Here is a 16,574-nt window from a genome sequence, read left to right as displayed (position 1 = left end):
GCAGTTGTGTTCAGCCAAGTTAACTGTTTATTTATGCATCATATAATGATGTTTTGTTTAAGAGAACACCATTCTCTTCACAGGACACATTGCTTAGAATGTAGCCCTGCTGTTGACTGACAGATAACAGTGTATATGTATTTATCCTAAGAACATGTAACAATCAAGAATGTTTATACTGTGCAGTCTACAATGACTAGACATATGGACAAACAGGAAAGTGTGATGGCATGCCCAAAGCAAAGACAGGGAACAGAAACACAGCAAATGTTAGTTGAAGGTCTGGTCTTTTTAACAACTGGGAAGGTGATTTGGCCATTAATAAAAAAAGCTTAAAGTCTTGTCTTGAGGCAGTTTTTGGGACAAAACATGAACTCAAATTGGAAAATTTTGAGTGCATAGGTGTGAATTTTGCTGTTGTCAGCTCCGATTTTATTTTTTATTTTTCTTTCAAGACAGGGTTTCCCCTGTGTAGCTTTGGAGCCTGTCCTGGAACTCACTCTGTAGCCCAGGCTGGCCTCAAATTCACATAGATCCACATGCCTCTGCTTCCCAAGTTTTGGGATTAAAGGCATGCACCACCACTGCCTGGCTCTCAGCTCTAATTTTATTTCAGAGATTTTGATATCTAGAAGCTGCATATTTCTGGAATCTCTGAAAAACTTAGTAAGTAGACTACTGCATGACATTAGTGGGCAGAGATTAGAATGTTTTTGACTATATTGATTTGAAGAAAGTTCTGTCCAGTCTTGGTAACAGACGAAAGGGTGTAAAGTCAGTAGTGGAGACTGAGATTAGTCTCATAAGAACTCCCATGCCAACCTGCGGCTTCTACTTGTATGGACTCACCTCTTGATTTGGAGCCAGGACACTCATGTTAATGTGTATTTGTGCATGAGCATAAGCACACCATTGCTCTCTCTCCTCCTGTCTCTCTTGTCTCTGTCTCTGTCTCTCTCTCCCTCTCTCTTTCTCTCTCTCCTAAAACAGTTAATTTGTTTCTCCTTTAGGTTTACTCTTTTGTTTACTTGGGTTTTGTCATCATGCTCTTAAGACCACACCCCCGTTTCAAGAACCCATATCCAGAATCCCTTGGTGTTGCCTTTCTGTCTAGCCTCCTCAGATCATCCCACTGTCATAATGTAGAATGGTTTTAATGTAAAGAAAATTCCCAATGTAGCCAGAGAAAGTAATTTCATTGCCTCTCAGTGAATATACTAACCAAGTATATGAGAAGAGTTTATGGGACCACAGGGGGGGAAAATCATCCCACACTCTTTTAATCACAGAAACTAGTCAGCTGCTTTTTGTAAGAAAACTTTTAAGCAGTTGACAGGATTCTGGAACATGGAATGAGCACAGCAGTTTAAAGGAAAATTTGATATTTGCACCTGGTTATTCTTCTGTGGTCCCAATTGGCCAGGACAAGGAATTGGGATGAGGGGAAAGGGGGTAACTGTGGGAGGGTGTCAAGCTAAAGCCAGCATAACCCAGAGTGCTCTTTTGCATTTGTCTGAAGAAACCTGGTATTCAGAGCCAATTTTCTGCAGACTCCCAGCCCCTTCAGCAGTGCTTACATCAGGCTTCCAAAAAGAAAGATTGCTGAGGAGAGCACCCCTTCAACAGTGCCCCACCCTCAATGTGCAGAGTGACTGAGCCTGGTGGAGCCTGCCCGGCTGCCTTGATGTGGTGCAGGTCCATCCTCTGCATCTTTGATCACCATGGTATGGTGGGCACAAGATGGCTTCAGAGGTCGAGCAGTCCATCTTCTGTTTGCAGTAGTCTGCTTCCTGCCCATCCTTGGCTTCACAGTGGCAAGCAAATTAATTTCTTGGTCCTCACATACAGAAATAAGTGTGATCCTGCTAATGAGCCTCAGCATGACTAAAGGAGCTTGCTCTGAGATAAGCTAGTGAGAGTGTTAAATAGACCCAGAGGACTCTTGATGTAGGCACAACGGGGCACTTTAGTAGGTGAAAGTTAGCATTGAGAAGCTGAAAAGAAGGTGAAGATTGGCACAGTAATTTTCCAGGGAACCTTGACATCACTTCTTTTGAAATAAAAATGAAAAACAGACAAGCAAACAAAACCTGGCAGAGCCCCAAAAGGGGCAGGGAAAGGCAACCAAAAAAGGGTAGACTGGGGAGCTCTGGAGGATCATAAGTTGGGGTCAGGTAGGAGAGGGCAATGCTGGCAGGAGTGATACAAGACCTTGTCAGATGATCACTATCAAGAGACTTGAATTGAACAGCAAGAATATCAACAGAGACATGATCAAGAATATTGGCATGGTAGGATGAGAACAAAATTCTTCTAGACCCTAGCAGGAAGGTAATACTGTGTATAATCCTAGAAAGAGACCTTCCTCCTGCCCTTATATCCCAGTTTATTCTGAAGACCACTAAAGCCAATTTCTCAGGGAGAATACACACACACACACATGCACACACAACCACACACACAGCAAAACATATGCAAATACTCATGATCAGACACACACACACACACACACACACTCACAGACACAGACACAAACATGTACACATTCTCCAATAGACTCACACATACACACACAGGTACACAGATAGACTTTAACAGACACACACACACACAGAGAGACAGCCTCTCTCTCTCTCACACACACAATCTCTCTCTCTCTCTCTCTCTCTCTCTCTCTCTCTCTCTCTCTCTCTCTCTCACACACACACACACACACACACAGAACATACTCTTTCAGAGACTCACATACAGATATACTCAGATGCACACACACACACATACATAAACATACATACCCACAGACACAGGCACACAGACATATACTGAGTCATGCACACACAGACACTGACACACACACCTATCTATACAGGGCTACACTCACACAGATATCCATGCAGACACGCATATGCAAACAAACACACAGACATACTCACACAGATGTACACACAACATGCACACATTTACAGACACAGACACACACACAGATACACAAAACACACGTATACAAATGCACACATAAACATACATTCCCACATATAGACATACAAATACATTTCTCTCTATGAAAAAACAAACAAAAAATAAACAACAAAAAAGAAACATTCTTGAGTTCATTTCTCTCTGTGTGTCTTTCTCAAAACAAAACAAAACAAAAAAACACACCAAAAAAACCCCACTAAGAAACATTCTTGAGTTCAATTTCTAACTGTCCCCAAATCCTAAAGGAGCATATGCTATAACCTCTGATACATTTCAGGGACTCTAAAGACATACCACCATTCCAGGCTCTAGTCCTTCCTTGGCCTGAAGCCCAGAGTAGGTTTCATGGATGGATAGGTCCAGCTGGAAACCTAGAGCAGGCATTTTTGTGTTTGAGCAGGATAGGGGCTTGTGATGATCACGGTAACTACATATAACCCTTAATGTCATATTTATTTATTAACCTTTGAGGTGTTATTTGGAAAGAATCATCAGAAAACTATTTAGTATTAAGCAGACTATTAAGGACTTTTATGTTCATTGTTATATGTGAGTACATATAGAGACGAGTATATGCTCTGAAAATTCTGTAACAGTTTAGTCATTTCAAAATATGCAACACACAAATGTTCTTAAACATTTGTGATTGCCTCCAACTCCCTGCAGATAAAGGTAACAAAGCGTTCCCCATTCAGGCTGTTCCTAATCTCCCTGCGGGGTTTTCTAATGTAATTTTAAGACATAAAATGTATTCATGATCACACCAATAATTACATGCTTGGAAAATAAAATGATTTTCTTATTCCCCATTAACATTAATTGTTTCCAGAACTTCAGCCTCTGGCAAGAGCCTATCAGTGCCGTAGGGCAGCAATGCCCATGGGGCCATGCTGTTGTAGAAAGGAGAATGGAAATACAAATCATCAATACCCACATTTAAATCTCATGTTGCCATAATTTGATTTTTCATATAATTTGCCTAGTTTCCTATCACCTCAGCAGCCTTTTCTTCCAGTGATTTATAGGGGTTCCTTTTGTAATGTAGTTAGAAAATTTGCAAATATTTCCACGAAGCCAGTATCTTACCTTTTTCACTTTTTAAAAACTATCTTCCCTGGTTTCAGACCACTGGATTTATTTATTTTTAATGATATGAGATAGTATTTTAGCTACAGTTTCTCCCCATGGAAATTAACCAAATGTTGTGAAATGATTTTTAATGTCTCAACCTTATCCTGTGGGGAATTTTTTGAATTTGTTTGGATAAATCTCCATGTATACATATATTAAAGACAGATCTTTTTCCTCCTTCCCCCTCCTTCTTGTTTTCCCCTTCAGCCTCCTGAACACTGGGATTACAGGTTTTTGCCACTAAATATACACTGCCTTTCTTTAATTTATCACTCATATTTATGGTAGGAACACCCTCCAAGTAAGGGTTTTTGTTTGTCTGTCCAGCTGGCTCGACGAACCCAATCGTGGCAGTCCATCCAACCCCAGCGTAAAGTGGCAAAATTCAGGACAATTAAAGTTTGATGAAAGACTTTTCTATTTGGTTCCTCTTGTCATCTGAAATGTGTGAAGTGCCATGACACCACCCTACCCTCAAACACAAACAATTGCCAAATGTCAGCCATTTCCCCAAATCCTCGGCAGCAACTCTTTTCAAGGCTGCCCCTTTAGGTCTTGTTCTATAGATTCCAACAAGGTAGGTTCCTGAGAAAAGTCTACTTTGGGCTCTCGTGTGCATTTAGGCCATTTCCCAAGAGTGTGTGGGATCAGGAGTCTGGGTGATGAACGATAACTTAAAATGCCTTAAGCTGAGGAGGCTCTTGTTCCTAAGATAGCTGTATTTTCAGCCTCAGGAGGGTTCCTGCTTCCCCCTCCACCCAAATCCTCAAACATCTGCTTGTAACCAAAGGTACAAATCCCCACTTCCTTGAGGATGAATCAACTCCAGGCACATCCAACTTTTCTGTTTCAAAGTGATTTTATCCCCATTTTTCTTATGGCAGTTGGGAGTCTTCACTATTCAGGTTACACTGCCATCTAGCAACCAGGACAGGAAGTCTCTGGTGGAGGAAAATACCTTCCATCCAGCTTTGCAGCCGCTGAAAAGAACAGCTTCTGACCATCACAGGCACCGATTACCGGACGATGATGGGGCTGGTGAAGCAGAGCATTTAATACGACAAAAATCATACCTACTCTTAATATATAAATAATGATCCATTGTGTAAAGTGAGAATTTGTGCCCCATGCCCCCCATCCAACAACCAGATGAAATCCTTATTTCAACTTGAACAGCATCTAAAAAAGATTGATGAATCTAAATACACAATCAAATGTGTCTACAGAAAAACACAGATTTTTTTTTGTGTTATTTGTAGTTGTTTGTGCGATTTGTAATTGTTCTCAATCCGTAAAATCTCACCGACCATTTTCCCCTCTCTTCCATATACTAAGTCTGTTATACCCAGGGTCATCGGCACCGTGTTTTGTAGTCATTCATATATCCATAGACAACTAGATAATTTCTAATTTTCTGCTATTGTAAATAATTCTCACCTCAAAGTTTTTATTCTCTCTGAAAAAATATACGTGTGTAGAAGTAAAATTGCTATAAGTGTCAGGATATTTCACATTTTGAAGGTAATTAAAAAAAAAAAAACTTCTTTCCTACTAAAGACTTCTAGGATCACAGAACAGAGGCTCCAAGATAGACTCGCTCTGATTTCAAAAAGGGAACTATGAGTCTTCTCAGTCTCATTGCTCTTTCTAGACAACTAATCCCTCGAAACCTTCCCTGGCTGCTGGACAGAAGTGAGTACCGAGGACTTCCTATGTGATTCAGACACACAGAGACCAAGATATTAAAGATGAGGCCACCCATTGCGAAACTGGAGACTTCCAGGGAAAGCAGGTTTCATGCCCAAGTGCAAGCACATTGTGTTCCCAGGCAGCGAGAGCTTGGTGAGCTTTGTTCTGGACAGTGTAGAAAGGGAAGAAAAAGCAAATGGTACGGAGGGGTTTCATTACCATCACCTTGCACCCGGCCAAGAATCCAGAGTTTTTTAATACTGTTTCAGAGACCAGTAATTCTGCCTTCGCATTTTTTTCTTATTCACTTTTCATTCTCTCTAAGAATATTCATAATTCCTAACCTGTCATTTCATCTTAAGACCTCACTATTTATTTATACATTTACTTATCTATTTAGCTAACAAATATTTCTTTGAACTCTGCTGATTCTGTAATCCGGTCCTCGGAGCTTTTGAAACAGTTGTGTGTAAAATAAAGGCACTTGCTTCCATGTAGATTTTTATCAGGATCTCACTATATTTGCATGTTATGCATATTAATACAGCGAATAAAAGGGTGATGAATATAGCAGACAAGAAAAATCAAAGCACACAAAGATTGAGTGTGCTAGATGCCAGAGACTTCAAAACTAATCAAGGGAGTCCGGATAAAATGTGTTTGACTTGAATTTTGATCAAAAATTTACAAGAGCTGAGTCAATCAATACAAGTGGAAGATGAGTCTTCCTAGGCATGGTACAAGACACTACAGAGCTCATATATGCTGTGAATGACAATAGGGTCTGTGTGGTTGGGAAGAAGCTGGAGTCAGAGGGCTATTCAGAGTGTTCGGCATGATTTTTCTGGCTTCCACTCCCGGTGCAATAAGCTATCATTGTAGCTTTTTTGAAAAGAGGTTTACTTCAGTGCGACTCATCCTGCTGTACGGATGATATGGCTGTCGGGAGGCACAGGGGTCGAGGCAGGAAGACACGTTAAGGGTTTACTTCAGATACTCAAAGTAGGTGTGGTGGACTCAGGTCAGGTTTCAGCTATGTACCAGGTTCTTTCTAGCTACCTTTTAGTTTGACTTAACTGTGGGGTTATGTGAGTTCCTGACAGAGGTGTGAAGGAGAATCTATAGTAGCTCTATGTAGTGTTCCAGTAACAGTGTTGAACCTCAGTAAGCATTAAAATAAGGTGAGAAACAAGTGCTTTGCTGTGCTCCCCGGTCCGTGCCACTCAGAGAAGCCTTGTTTAGCAGGGCTCTGGGACAGGATGCTGAAGGTGTGGCTTGGATCACAGCCAGTTCAAAACCAGAATGTTTAAACTTGAGTCTACTGGGAAAATGTGGTTCTTTGCCCGAGCAGAGGGAAAAAACGGCCCAGGGAAAAACTGTGCAGGCATTTATAAGTAGGGCAGTACCCAGGAAGGCTGCAATCTTGCCTCTCCTCTGCCTCCAGACGTCTGGTTACAGATGAAGTCTTTTCTCCTCCGCCAGGCTCTCTGTGCCTCTCATAATTTCCCATACCTGTGAGTTATTAACATTCCATGGAAGCTCAATGCCTAATTGGTATAGGTTCGCCCGAAGTTTAAAAACTGATGATACTGATAACCCATGATTTAAGAAGCAGGAAAGTCAGAGGTCAATTGCAAATGCCGTCTCAAGGCTGTGAGGCCAAAGAGCCTTAAATTCAGTGAAGCTTAGGAAAACCTGATTTTAGAAATCTGAGCTAATCTGACCTTGGCTAATTGACCCAGAGTTAGCTCACTTCCTTGCTTTAAACTGTCACCCTGGAGTCAGGGGCAGGTACCTGGGTTCTGTTCCAGCAACTGAGAACATTTCAATTACATTTCTGTAGGTGAACCGGTCTCTCATAGCCACCATTTTACAAGCACTCACCACCCCTTGGGGGCCTCATCTAGTGTCAATCACCTGAAATGAGAGGCCGGAAGGAGATGGGCTGAGAGCAGCTCACAGTCTTGGAAGAAGGGGGGCCTGCTAGCACATGCGCACTCTTTTCACCGCAGTGCAGGGGTCTGCTCAGAAGGGAGGGGGATTTCTTGGCACATGCGCAGTGAAAACACACTGCAGGCGCTCCCTTCGCTCGGGGAGGGGGCTTCCTGGCGCCTGCGCACTCTTACTACAGCATTGCAGAGTCTACTTTGCGACTGCGCCAGTCTGGCAGCTTCTAGAAAGATCGAGGGCTAGGCAGGGGCGGGGGACGAAGAGGGATTCGGGCTGTGGCTCTTTGCTCCAGCCCCTCCCTCCGCAGCTCAAGCCACAAGTGTTCCTTTGCTCAGGTTACTGCGCCAACAGGCGGCTGCCGCATGGAACAGAAGAGGCCTCTTTCTGTCCCCTGACAGTTTCTGACTGCAGCGTTTGTTAGGGCTTGGAAATGTTGGAAATGTGCTGTGTGGGTCACCAAAGTAGAATTCGTGTCAAATAACACATCCCAATTTTGGAAAGAGCAGCTGCATAGGGAATTTGGGTGCCTTGACAAGCTAGAGGTGGGCTGCCTCAGAAAAGGATCACCTCAGCATGTGAGCCTGATGCCCTTATCAGGCCCCTAACCCCAGAGTCTTATCCCCTGGGGGCTCAGTTTCTTGCTGGGCATCCACATTAATGCGACACTGTTAGAAATGCAGATTCGCAGCTTATTCCAGTCAGAAAATCCACTAGGAATTCTGTGAGGACCCACCCTGGTTTTAACAGCTTTGGAGTGATTTTTGACACTCATCCCCACAGAGATGCTAAGGAAGGGTGCAGGGGAGAATGCCAAGTAAACAAGGGTCTCAGGGCATCTTGGAACACTGCTTCCCAGGATCTCACCCTGAAGTCCCACTCTCTTGTGGCTGACCAGAACAGGTGCTGGCAATTTGGGCAAAGAAATGGTGGTGGCTGTGAGCCTAGCAAAGGACTGGGTCTTTCAGAAGCCTGTTTGTTAACACCAGTGCGACTTAACACCTTCCCTGTGCTTCCTTCCCCACATGGTTGTGTGACAGGCAGAAAGTTTTACGGAGCTTTCTAAGGACAGGAGGTTATTCTTGGAAAGCCTCTCACTATCCACTCTTTCCTGAGCTGCTGATCATTCGATTCCCCCAGACCCACGACCTGCGGTCATTTAGCTTAGAGATCTTTAGAAAAATGGAGCCACACATTTTCCCACAGCCTATCTACTGGATTTCTGTCCATATACCCCAGTGTTCACAGAGATTTTGATGGTTTCCTGTGTTGGGAGGACTGTGGATTACTATGGAATGGAAGCTATGTGATAGTGTGACACACACAGGCTGAGTAAGACCACTCACAGCTAATAAACAACTTCAAAGTCACTGGGAGAGAAAGTTAGAAGACGTTTCCCATACTTGAGAACTCAAAGCGGGAGTGTAATGGTGGGAAGAAGAAGAAGAAGAAGAAAAAAAAAGAAGCCCAGTGCAAGTTCTGATTTTTAATGTGAAGAATAAATTGGTGAAAATTCAAACAGATTTCAAGTTAACTGTATTTTATATGCGTGCACAACTTACAGTCTGGGCTGGAGGCAAAAATCATGAACGTGGGTTGGGGGATTTAGCTCAGTGGTGGGATGGGGATTTAGCTCAGTGGTAGAGCGCTTGCCTAGCAAGCACAAGGTCCTGGGTTCAGTCCTCAGCTCCGGAAAAAAAAAATCATGAACATGAAAATTATTCACATGCTGATGATATTTAAAGCCTTAGTATATGAATTGTTTTCCTCATTACAAGGCATGGTAGAACCAGTGAGGTTTTATTACAAATTTCTGGGTTTTCTTTAGCTTGTACATGAAAAATAGTTCTTCCTTACATTTTGTTTCCTCTATGATTCTTTAAAAACTTAGTTTATGGATTGAGCAATTGATTCTTAAGCTCATCTGTACCTTTTGTTGTATATTATGATAACAACAAAAGGCTACCAACTCGTTTTACTTGTAAGCCATTTTGCTGTGGTCCAAAAAAAATCATAAGTAGGTCCTTCAATTCTTTAACAGTGACATTTATCAGTTTTCTGTTTCCCAACCTCCGGTCACCAAGTTTGTTCACTTTCTCTAGTTTTCTAATGCATTTTCTATGTGTTTTCAGTTTATGCCATCTCAAAGCCACTGACATGGTTGCTTCTTTCTTACTCAAGGGTTTCACCTTGGGGAGTGTAAGCACACATCTGTGTATGTGTTTATGTGTGTGTGTGTGGGGGGAGACAGAGACAGAGACAGAGAGACAGACACTCAGAGAGAGTGGGAAAGGGAGAGCAGTTTGGGAAATATGTGGCATCAAAGAAGCTGTTTCTCTTCCTTGCATTGAACAGAGCTTCTCTGCCAACACTACTTCAAAAGCATTCTGAATACTTGAAGTTATGTGAAAAATAATCACAGGGCATGTGATAATCTCTAGTGTATTTTTATGGCTTTAAGAGTAATGCCAGACTCCTGTTCTGTCTAGAATCCTTCAGCTTTGATAACTGTGTTGTTGAAACCAGAGGGAAATTTGTAAAACAACAACAACAAACAAACGAACAAAAAACCTTGTTAATTTCACCTGTTTACTGAAAACTTAAGAATATATTACGTTGTTCTGAAAGACTTCATAGCATTCTAAGTACTTGAAGTAGCCTTTTATATCATGAAAATATTACAACTGCCATAGTTGGAATTAGCCAGCGATATTAGTTCATGATAATGACAAGTTATTTTATCACACACAATTCTCATTTTATTCACACAGTTAGGATGCTGTTATCAGTATCAATTTAAAAACAAACGTTTTAAAAAACAAACAGCAATGTTTCAGGATCCTACTCAGCAAATCACATTTACTCGTTATGTCCCCTTGGGGTCTGCTGAACTGTCCCTTTCACTGTTTCTCATGTTGCCTTTGAAGGTCACCATCTGAGTCTTTTGCAAAATGTCCCTCAATAGGATGTATTTGGGGTTATTTGTGAATTCACTGCATCTCCAGTTTATAAAGCCCTTAAATTCTACCTGGAGAATGTATGCTAATCTCCTATTCTTGAAAGAGGTTTGATAGCCCTGACAACTCTGTTTTTGGTTAAAATCCATTTCATTCGGTTAAGTGTCTATTAAAAAGTGTAGAGAAATATCATAAAGTTATTCAACATCGCCACCTGGCATTCAAAAACGGAAGTACATGGATAAACTAAAACCGAGGGCTGGGAACCCAGATCCCCAGTAGTGAGAGGTATTGCAAACAGAAATCAGATTCTGGAAACAGCCCAAAAAATTAGTGCTGATGGACTTAATGAGGAACAGATTTAAAACACCTTTTTGTTTTGGTAAGCAGGACAGTACAAATATATACACATGACTTAAAGGGCTTAGGCATTTGGATTTTGAGTTCAACATCATCCTGGGCTCATCTGGAAATTCTGGCTACAAAACAACAAATAACAGCAAAGCAGAGGCGAGGGAACAAATAATAAAACCAGAAACAAGGGAATAGTTAAAAGGTTGGCATATGACATCCCTTTTCTATTTATTTGCACACTATCTTTTAAAATGAACATGTTCAAAAATTTCAAGACCTTAACAATGTACTCAACTTTGTATTTCCAACTGTATGAATATGGTGATTTCTAACAATGTGAAGACAGAGATTTGAACGTTGATAAAGATACAAATGTCATTATACGTAACCTTTAAATAATGTTGTGGTTGCTTTTTGTTGACTTCACACAAACCTAGACATACCTGGGAAGAGAGAATCTCAATTGAGGAACTGTGTTCAGCAGATTTTCCTGTAAGCAAGTCTATGGAGCATTTTCTTGATTTATGATTGGTGTGGTGGGTCCAGGTAGCTGGTGGCCCTAGGTGGTATAACAAAGTGGACTGAGCAAGCCCTGGAAAGCAAGCCAGCAAGCAATATTCCTCCAGGCTTCAGTACCTTCTTCCAGGTTCCTGCCCTGAATTCCTCAGTCTTGGCTTCATTCAGTGGATTATCACTGAGGATATATAAGCCAAATAAACCTTTTTCCTCCTTAAATTGCTTTGGTATTTTATAACAGTAATAGAAACCCTACCTAAGACAAATAACATTTTCAATTGCACTAAATCAAACCTATGTATTTCTTCACAACTGTCATGAAAAGTTCTATAGCTAATATATGAAACTAGCCATATGTGATATGCATTTTCCCTGTGTTTAGTATGAAGAACCTCACTATACTTTTATCATTGGATAGACATGCATCATTTTTATACTTTATGTTACTAAATATAAATGCCTCTTAATTTATCTATGGACTATCAATACATACTTGATTTATTGTTTTCTGTTTTACAGAAAATACTGTCAAAGGTATTATTGTAAATTTCATACTTCACTAGTAATAAAATTCTTAAGCCCCCAGAAGACCATCATATTGATTCTACAATAAATGATGACATTAAATGTGCAGTGTTCATTCTTCAATATTAGCAACTCTCCTTGTATGAGCTAACACAGCTAGTGTAATCTGTTTATTTTAGTGTTCTTATATGCCCTGTGTTCAAGCACAGATTTTGCTCCCACACAACATATGGAAGTTAAACTTCTTTTTCCTCCTAGAAAATTCGGAGGTGTGCTTTAATATTTATCAAGTTTATACTTGTGCACAAGTATATAAAGTTGTGTAAAGTAGTGGTATCTGTGCATTTTTCTTCTGTCAGTCAACACAATTTATAAATATTTAAACTTATAGGTTTGAATTTTCTCTTTTTGTTACTTTTTGTTTTATTTAACAAGACTACATTAGTTATGAAAAGCAAGTCTAGGTCTGATTTTACTTTTGTACATTGTAAATTTTTTCTAATTTATTTTTCTCTTTAGAAAATTGTTTTTAATATTTTAAAAGTTATGAACTTTTATTTGTGTTAGTTAATTATATATCCTACTCGTATATCATACTACACAGGTACTAAATAATATCAAGAGAGTAACCATTTTTAGTTTTACTCTCTCATGCTTAACCTTTACCAATAGTTTAATAGAAAAATTGTAAAAACTTATGATTTCATGTGACCAACTTAACTATCAAAAATATACACATGCTATCTTTCACTTAAAACACATAGTATTCATTATATATGTAATTATTTACATATATGATAAAAGGTAGAAAGTTCATATTATTTTACAAATAGTTGAAAATCCCCACATTTCTACATTATTAAATATGGACTTTTATTAGTACAGGTTCTTGATTTTGTAGAAAATTAATTCAGTGAACGATATGTAGGACTGGGAGTAACCTGCAACGTGGGAGACATTGCCATTTTTACCATTTTTTTTTTTGTTTTTTGAGACAGGGTTTCTCTGTGTAGCTTTGCGCCTTTCCTGGGACTCACTTGGTAGCCCAGGCTGGCCTCGAACTCACAGAGATCCACCTGGCTCTGCCTCCCGAGTGCTGGGATTAAAGGCGTGCGCCACCACTGCCCGGCTCATTTTTACCATTTTCTTATTTTACTTCACAAATATTCAGCTATACACATACGTGTATGATTTCTGTATTTTGTAATCCTAAATATAAACACCATTTAATTTAAATCTATGGACTGGTACATACTTAATTATTTTCAGTCTTGTAGAATATGCAGACGTAATGTTATTGTAAATTTTGTACTTCCTGTAAGCTACTAATTAAACTGGTAAGACCCCAGAAGGCCATCATGATATGAATTCTATATTAAAAGGTATAATTAAATGAGAACTAACATGTTATATGTTTTAAGTGAAAAATAGCAATTGTAAATTTTTTGCTAGGAAAGCTGGGCACATGAGATCAGAAATATTTATAATTTTTCTATTAAACTTTAGGTAATGGTTAAGCATAAGAAATAAAACAAAAAACAGTTAAAATTTGGGAACTAAGTGCCTAACTCCTACTTTTAACATTCTCCCATTATTGATTTGTTACTTTGTTGATTCGAAATCTTCACAAAAATTCTTGTTTTGAGACATTGTAGTCTATTCTCTTAAACATTTCAATTTTAACAAATTCAGGAACTATCTGTTTAAAAAAAAGTCTGAAATGTATAAACTAGTGTTTCTTTAATGAGGAGAACTTCATTGTGCTTTGTGCTCCACAGGTGGTTTTCAGGTGACCGTGGGTGAACTCAGTGGCAGGGTGGCGGACCCTCTGGAACTTCAGGAACTTCTGGCCTCCTCGGTGGCCTCTGGGGGACTGCTCAGTACCAGTGCACCAGGCTGGCCACCCTCCGGAGACCTACCCAGGGACACTGGCCGGCTCAGTATCAGGGCATGGTGGGAAAGTCACCTGTTGGCAGCAAGGACAGCATCTGGCAAGGGCCAGTCTTTTTTTTTTTTCTTTTATTTTACAATAGTATTCAGTTCTACATAACAGCCACAGATTCCCTTATTCTCCCCCTTCCTGTCCCCCTCCCCTTCCCCCCAGCACACCTCCCATTCCCACCACCTCCAGATCAAGGTCTCCCCCGAGGACTGAGGTCGACCTGGTAGACTCAGTCCAGGCAGGTCCAGTCCCCTCCTCCCAGATTGAGCCAATAGTCCCTGTATAAATCCCAGGTTTCAAACAACTATCTCATGCAGCGAGCCCAGGACCTGGTACCACTGCCTAGATGCCTCCCAAACAGATCAAGCCAATCGACTGTCTCACATATTCAGAGGGCCTGATCCAGTTGGGGGCCCCTCAGCCTTTGGTTCATAGTTCATGTGTTTCCATTCTTTTGGCTATTTGTCCCTGTGCTTTATCCAACCTTAGTTTCAACAATTCTCGCTCATATAAACCCTCCTCTTTCTCCCTAATTAGACTCCCGGCGCTCCACCCGGGGCCTAAAGGGCCAGTCTTATTCTGGCTCTTATTTGTCAGTGAGACAGCCAGGTGCTCAGCCTTTGCCTGTCCAGGCAGCAGTACAGAAGCTTGTGTGAGCAGGTCTCAGTTTCCTGCTCTCTAGGCGCTTCCCTTCAGAGTTTGTGGCTGGATCGGGAACTTCCTGGCCAGCCCTGTTTTCAAGCTTATATTCTGCTCCAGCACAACGTATGGAAGTTACACTTTTTTTCCCTCCTTAGAAAATGCGGATGTGTATTTTAACATTTATCAAGTTTATATTCGTGCACAAGTACACAAAGTTCTGTAAAGTAGTAGTATATTTCTTTCTTCTGTTAGTCAACATAATTTTCAAATATTTAAATTCATAGGTTTGAATTTTCATTTTTGTTTTTATTTTGTTTAACAAGACTACATTAGTTATGACAAGCAAGTCTAGGTCTGGTTTTCTTCTTTGTACATTGTAAATGGTTATCTGCTAGTTCGTTTTTTTTTTTGGTATTCTGAATTTAAAGAAAGAAATTAACAGAAAAGACAAAACAGAATCCAAAAAGTTACAACATCAATATCTCTTATGACATTTAGGATTCATGTGCATCTATAGCCCTAGAATTACTTATAAAATATTCAGAACTATATGTGGTTAATCATTTCATTATGTTGCATAAATTAAATTTTTTTTTAAATTTTTTAAATTTTTATTTTTTGGTTTTTCAAGACAGGGTTTCTTTGTGTAGCTTTGCACCTTTCCTGGCTCTCGCTCTGTAGACCTGGCTGGCCTTGAACTCACAAAGATCTGCCTGGCTCTGTCTCCCGAGTGCTGGGATTAAAGGTGTTCGCCACCACTGCCCGGCAACATTAAAAATTTTTGAAGGGAAAAAAATATAATTCAAATAACACATAGTAAAAAATTATAAAATGAAAAAAATCACAGTCCGACTTTTGAATTCTGCATTTTGTAACCATCAATATACTTTTCAACCTATGTGTGCAGAATAAGTGTGTGTATTACTATTGGTGTTTTAGATTACATATAAAGTCTACCAGTATCACTTACTTGATTTTGGGTTGATATATTTATTGTGCCATAGCACAACCATGCATTAATATTATTGTCCCTTTCACTTGGTTAGAATTTCCTTACTCAGAAAATAAATGTGTCAGGTGTTGTACAGTGTCTCAGGCAGGAGCAGTAAAGGTAATAGGTAAACAACTTGAAAGGCTCTTAAGGATTAGGTGGTGCCAAAATTCTGTCTTCCTATACATTCTTCTTCACCACTGTGCACAAATGCTCATTATTTTTTTTTCTTAACAAAGATTTTTTATTCATTTTACATACTAGAGATTCGCCCTCTTCCCTCCTCCTGCCCCTGCAGCCTCCCCCTCCAAACCCACTCCCTATTCCCTCCTAGGAGAAGGTAAAGCCTCCTATGGGGAGGTACAACAAATGCTATTTCTTACTGTCTTAGTGTCTGGTAGTGTTGTTGTTGTTGTTGCTGTTTTTTTTTTTTTTTTTTTTTTTTTTTTTTTTTTTTTTTTTTTTTTAGCTGTGGATGTTTAGGTATCTAAACTTATTAAACAAGCATTGGATTGTTGGTAGTATTTAGAAATCTGTTTTAAGGCATATTACCATATTATATTATCCTTATTTGATTAGCATATGTTGTGTTTTCCATTTTATTTGGTTTTGTTTGCATGTATGTTTGCTTCAGTTTGCACAAACAATATTGAAATGCATATACCTGTACATTTGTCATCACTACCAACATGTCATTTTGTAGAACATAGTTTGGAATTAAATTTCTAGGTCTAGGTCAATGGATGTGAGCCCCTCAAATCTACATATCAGCACATGGGAATCCAAGCTTTCTTATTTCTTTCTATGGTATCATCTTGCACTATTATTTTTATATGATATAAGAATAAACTTTCATATCCTAAATGTCCACATGCAATTTATAAATTATATTATTCAATCA

Source organism: Peromyscus leucopus, chromosome 1, assembly GCF_004664715.2.
Source record: "Peromyscus leucopus breed LL Stock chromosome 1, UCI_PerLeu_2.1, whole genome shotgun sequence".
NCBI classification, from domain to species: domain Eukaryota; kingdom Metazoa; phylum Chordata; class Mammalia; order Rodentia; family Cricetidae; genus Peromyscus; species Peromyscus leucopus.
Note: the sequence above shows the minus strand (reverse complement) of the source record.